Here is a 6,619-nt window from a genome sequence, read left to right on the forward strand (position 1 = left end):
GTTGAAATTGATGGGCTGCAGAACGATCCACTTGACTTGTACACTCTGTTGATTTGGAAACTACAGGTGCTGTTTGAGCACTCCCTCTATTTTCATCCACAAGATATTGTATCAATGGGTCTAAAAGGCGAGCAAAATAGATGTTACAAAATGGACAGTGCCACGCAAACATGTGCTACGTTAACATTACTTTAAACAAGTGCAGGAAGCCCAGCCGTGAGGCCGGGCATCAAAAAATTAGTTGATACTCATAATGTTCCTCTCCACGGAAATCTTTAGTAAAAGGCGAAAGATTTATGCGATCTGAAGAGAAACCAGAGTGTACTAATGATTGGAGGGGTTGACACCCACCAGATTCACAGCACTATAAATCTCGGTAACGGTTATGAGCTAAATATTTTTGTGCCCAATAATATAGTCTGGTCAGAGACGCATAAGTAAGGTTTTCAGGACCATGTCCCTGTCGCTTTATATGTGAGTGTTTTTGGTGGAATTACGGCAAATATTAAAATATCGTTTCTATAAAGCGTATATAGAAACGAGAAGGGGACCCTGGGTAATATAGTATCCACTACTTCGGTCGTCACTAGTTACCACAGCCACAAAGTCACAAGCCCCGCCCATTTCTACAATTTCGCTTCCAGAAATTAAATGTTTAACCTAGCTCTAACCTTAACCACACGGATACCTGTATGCCTAACCCTAACCTTGAATGAAGACCACACATGTTTACTTTGTGGCTGTGGTAACTAGTGGAATCAACTACTTCCTGATTGTTTCCATTCCACGTCGTTAAACTACAGCATTAAAGACTGGGATGACATGTTACACAAATTAGACATTTTCTTCTTTGGTATTTTGGTGTATCATGTAGATTTTGAATTCAGCAGTACAGAGGGCTCCAGCCCTGCCTGTAGTAGCGGGGATAGCCAGTAGGAGGCGCAGTTCACCACACTGATCGCCTCACACAGCAGTCCACCAACTCATCATTTCAGCCGGATGCTGCTGGAACAGGATCTGTCACCTCTTCGCTTTGGACTGTTTTGTTCCGGAACCTATTTCGGCCGGATCCGTTACCTCGTTACCCCTGGCATGACATTTTTTTCTCTCACTTTTTGCGATGCAACAGCCATAATAAAAGCGACCAAAGTTCACTCGAGTTGCCTCTTCGTTTATTCTCCTGCCCCCAACAAAAAAACGTTATTTGAAAAAACAAAAAACATTTTCAGCTCGGCCCTATTATTATAAGAGTTGATTTTGGGTTGAGCCGGCCCAGGTTTATGGTTTGTACAACATTGTAACCTATGTTTGAGACCAAAGCCTGTCCGTGTCTGTGTGAGAAAAGTGCCAGTATCTCTCACATAACTAGAATGAGATTCACTTTCTATGATATCTCTCCCTCTCTGTTCTGATAGACATGAGCTTGCAACTGTCATCTCTCCAGCGTTGCACTTCATAATTTATAGCTTAGAATCATAGCCGTGCGAAGGGTTCTGAAGGACCTGCAGCACCCCTGATAAATTGAAATACATCAGCCAAAATTACAGAATTACTACTGTCTGTTCAGAAATAAAATAAAGAATTCAGAAGAGCCCACTACACCATGAGAAGGCCTATAATTTAGCCACAGAGGATCAATTGCTTCTTAAAATAAATAAAAAAGCCTAGTTGTGGAGTGTAGCCAAATAACAAGGAATAGCATACAGTCGGGAACTTGCCTAATCTGTCGGTGAAAAACAGCATGCAGACAAAACAGGCCTTTTGCAATATTTATTTAAAATACAACTGATGGAAAGCACAGGTTGGAAAGAAAATGGCTCCTGCTGAAAAGTGAAGACTGTTTGTAGCCTACCAAAATATTTGATCAATTTCCAAATATTGTTTTACAAAGAGAGAGACAGAGAGATGTTTTTGCTGCGTGTCATTGGCCATCACCAGGGAGTGAGCTGCGTGTCATTGGCCATCACCAGGGAGTGAGCTGCGTGTCATTGGCCATCACCAGGGAGTGAGCTGCGTGTCATTGGCCATCACCAGGGGGTGAGCTGCGTGTCATTGGCCATCACCAGGGAGTGAGCTGCGTGTCATTGGCCATCACCAGGGAGTGAGCTGCGTGTCATTGGCCATCACCAGGGAGTGAGCTGTGTGTCATTGGCCATCACCAGGGAGTGAGCTGCGCGTCATTGGCCGTCACCAGGAAGTGAGCTGCGTGTCATTGGCCAACACCAGGAAGTGAGCTGCGTGTCATTGGCCATCACCAGGAAGTGAGCTGCGTGTCATTGGGTGAGTCAGTGAAACTGGAAAGCATTTTTAGCATTATCATTTCATCCTCATATTGTACAATGTGTTTCTCCACACTCCTGGTCCAGACTACTGATGGATTCAAGACCAGGTGGTTTTTTATTGATCTCTGTCACGAGAATTTTCAATCCCAATGATAATAACTATCAATCAATAGCTTTGACCAATCCCCCAGCTTTGTAAGACCATGGGTATAATAATAATTAGGCAAAGACTCAGTTTATGCAAAAGATTAGTACAGTTTATTCTGAGAATGTTCTAAATTCCATTATACAAAGTCATCCATTTTAAAGCTGCGCACAAACAGTAGATATCCTAATCACATACTTCCACACAAACAGTAGATATCCTAATCACATACTTCCACACAAACAGTAGATATCCTAATCACATACTTCCACACAAACAGTAGATATCCTAATCACATACTTCCACACAAACAGTAGGTATCCTAATCACATACTTCCACACAAACAGTAGGTATCCTAATCACATACTTCCACACAAACAGTAGATATCCTAATCACATACTTCCACACAAACAGTAGGTATCCTAATCACATACTTCCACACAAACAGTAGATATCCTAATCACATACTTCCACACAAACAGTAGATATCCTAATCACATACTTCCACACAAACAGTAGGTATCCTAATCACATACTTCCACACAAACAGTAGGTATCCTACGCACATACTTCCACACAAACAGTAGGTATCCTAATCACATACTTCCACACAAACAGTAGGTATCCTAATCACATACTTCCACACAAACAGTAGGTATCCTACGCACATACTTCCACACAAACAGTAGGTATCCTAATCACATACTTCCACACAAACAGTAGGTATCCTACGCACATACTTCCACACAAACAGTAGGTATCCTACGCACATACTTCCACACAAACAGTAGGTGAGTTGTATCCTTCTCCCTAGTTCTCACCACTGTGTATCACTACCCAGCCGACAGTTCCATTCCCCCTGAGATTAGGGGAACCTTGAGAAGTACTCCCTATATTATCATAGGTTCCTCAGAGGCCTAACCAGGTCGGTCCAAACACAGTTTAACTGTTCTCGGTATCTTTCTTCGGCCCCCACATACAAGTTCAAATCCTAAGCTACGCCTTGCTTAGACAGTCTCTGTTTTTCCACTATACAGATACATTGTTTAACCTAATTCTGACTAAAACTACACACATCATCAGACTATAATTTCATGATTCTAATCAATTTCGTACAATTATAAGGTTTCAGAGTGGAATTATTTTATCATTATCTTTCAACATATACATTATTTTATCAATCTCACATTCTAATTTTGTCAGTGTCAAAGTAGCCTGGCATTTCCATCATTTGGCCGGTATTAAAAATATTCTGCCAAAGTCTCCAGTCATGTAAAAATGACGTAGAATTGCATGAAATGCGTTTATAAAGTGACAACATTTTCCCGGACCATAGGCTACTAAACATCCCCATGTGTGTAACTTCTGTAAGTGCCTCTACTGACCTATTCCATTACGCAAATGCGATGACATGCATGCAATGCTTTATTATAAAGGTGAACTCCCCAGGTCACCTAGCGCTCAGTTGTTGTTCCGGCATCTCCCGAATATACAAATTAAGCACTGCTCTCCAGTTAGCATTCTCCCGTTCTGCTACTCTGGTCTGAAGCCACTCCTGTTCTGCTGCTCTGGTCTGGAGTCGCTCTGGTCTGGAGCCGCTCTAGTTCTGATGCTCTGGTCTGGAGCCGCTCCTGTACTGATGCTCTGACCTAGAGCCGCTCCCGTTCTGATGCTCTGGACTGGAGCTGCTCCTGTTCTGCTGCTCTGGTCTGGAGCTGCTTCTGTTCTGCTGCTCTGGACTGGAACTGCTCCTGTTCTGCTGCTCTGGTCTGGAGCTGCTCCTGTTCTGCTGCTCTGGTCTAGAGCTGCTTCTGTTCTGCTGCTCTGGACTGGAACTGCTTCTCTTCTGCTGCTCTGGACGGGAGCTGCTCCTGTTCTGCTGCTCTGGTCTGGAGCTGCTCCTATTCTGCTGCTCTGGTCTGGAACTGCTTCTGTTCTGCTGCTCTGGTCTGGAACTGCTCCTGTTCTGCTGTTCTGGTCTGGAGCTGCTCCTGTTCTGCTGCTCTGGTCTGGAGCTGCTCCTTTTCTGATGCTCTGGTCTGGAGTCGCTTCTGTTCTGCTGCTCTGGTCTGGAGCTGCTCCTGTTCTGCTGCTCTGGTCTGGAGCTGCTTCTGTTCTGCTGCTCTGGTCTGGACCTGCTCCTGTTCTGCTGCTCTGGTCTGGGTATGCCACTGTTTTGAAAGACTTACTACAGCGCCACTGATCCACATTTGAACAGAATGAAGAACCGTATCGGCTCTGTAAAAGTGGCTATCATTGCTGAATTACTTGAAGAGAAAGAGACGAGGGCCAGGCTGAGTAGCAATACATCATGATAAGTGTTCATGTGTGTGTACATGCAGAACTGAGTGATGTGTGAGAGGGGGAGAAAGAACCGAGTGATGTGTGAGAGGGGGAGAAAGAACCGAGTGATGTGTGAGAGGGGGAGAAAGAACCGAGTGATGTGTGAGAGGGGGAGAAAGAACCGAGTGATGTGTGAGAGGGAGAGAAAGAACCCAGTGATGTGTGAGAGGGAGAGAAAGAACCGAGTGATGTGTGAGAGGGAGAGAAAGAAGGGAAAACAACTTCTCACTCTCATTGAAGCCACGGAGGTTCAAGGCCGACCGCAGTGAATTGTAACCAGAAAACAGGATCCCCCAGGATCCCCCAGGATCCCCCAGGCGTTATACTGAATTGGAAATACTGCTGAACTGCATTTTCCTTTAAATCGGATTGGAGTGATTTTAGTAGCCCATTTTAGATTGTTGGTGTGGACCTAGCGTATGTTGGCTGCCATACCCAATTGACACCTGATTCCTACATGGACAAACATTTGCAGGTCACACACACACACACACACACACACACACACACACACACACACACACACCTTGTTTGGTTTGCCTACCTGTTCCATGGCTCTGTTTTGTTGATATTACGTAACAGATTGTACATACAGTAGAACAAGAGAGGTCAATGAGTGTTGATTTGATAGTACTGCTGAAGGTAATTCTTTATGCCAGTGTCACTTCATTCACACTACCTACTTAACCGTTGAGGGAGTGAACTGCAGTGCTTCCATTGTATCTAACACCATATATAGACGATGTAAATATTACGTCGTTAGGAATGTATTTTTGTGGTGTCTTGACTGATGTGTTCTCTCGACCCATGAACAGTGAATGTCTGAACCCAGGTTGACGAGACTCCGTTTGTCAGTAGTGCATTCAACTTCCACATAGCAGTACATCGCTTAGAACAGAAGCGGTTCTTGAACGTCTCCGAGTCTCTAATTGCGTCCATAATGATGCCCTATTCCCTATATATTTTATAGGGATTGCTCGAGTCAAAGATAGTGCACTAGACAGGGTTCTATTTAGGAAGCATCCTCAGTTTGATAGCGTGGCACTTATCTTCTCACATACATCACCAGAACAGAAGCGGTTCCTTGAACGTCACCAAGGCAAGCCTAGCTGGCACCCTATTCCCAAATGGTACCCTAATCCCAAATGGCACCCTATTCCCAAATGGCACCCTATTCCCAAATGGTACCCTATTCCCAAATGGTAACCTACAGTGCCTTGTGAAAGTATTCGGCCCCCTTGAACTTTGCGACCTTTTGCCACATTTCAGGCTTCAAACATAAAGATATAAAACTGTATTTTTTTGTGAAGAATCAACAACAAGTGGGACACAATCATGAAGTGGAACGACATTTATTGGATATTTCAAACTTTTTTAACAAATCAAAAACTGAAAAATTGGGCGTGCAAAATTATTCAGCCCCCTTAAGTTAATACTTTGTAGCGTCACCTTTTGCTGCGATTACAGCTGTAAGTCGCTTGGGGTATGTCTCTATCAGTTTTGCACATCGAGAGACTGACATTTTTTCCCATTCCTCCTTGCAAAACAGCTCGAGCTCAGTGAGGTTGGATGGAGAGCATTTGTGAACAGCAGTTTTCAGTTCTTTCCACAGATTCTCGATTGGATTCAGGTCTGGACTTTGACTTGGCCATTCTAACACCTGGATATGTTTATTTTTTAACCATTCCATTGTGTATTTTTCTTTATGTTTTGGATCATTGTCTTGTTGGAAGACAAATCTCTGTCCCAGTCTCAGGTCTTTTGCAGACTCCATCAGGTTTTCTTCCAGAATGGTCCTGTATTTGGCTCCATCCATCTTCCCATCAATTTTAACCATCTTCCCTGTC

The 6,619-nt window shown here is 43.8% G+C and overlaps 1 non-coding gene across 1 annotated transcript; it reads right to left on the bottom strand.

Annotated features, from left to right (window-relative positions):
• Positions 1–207: 207 nt before the first annotated feature.
• Positions 208–323, bottom strand: LOC118942469 (U5 spliceosomal RNA). Its single transcript, XR_005038406.2, has one exon. It is a non-coding gene; the product is annotated as a U5 spliceosomal RNA (small nuclear RNA).
• Between the last annotated feature and the right edge of the window lie 6,296 nt (positions 324–6,619).

This window comes from Oncorhynchus mykiss, chromosome 20 (genome assembly GCF_057628025.1).
Source record: "Oncorhynchus mykiss isolate SJ-2025 chromosome 20, ASM5762802v1, whole genome shotgun sequence".
Classification (NCBI taxonomy): domain Eukaryota; kingdom Metazoa; phylum Chordata; class Actinopteri; order Salmoniformes; family Salmonidae; genus Oncorhynchus; species Oncorhynchus mykiss.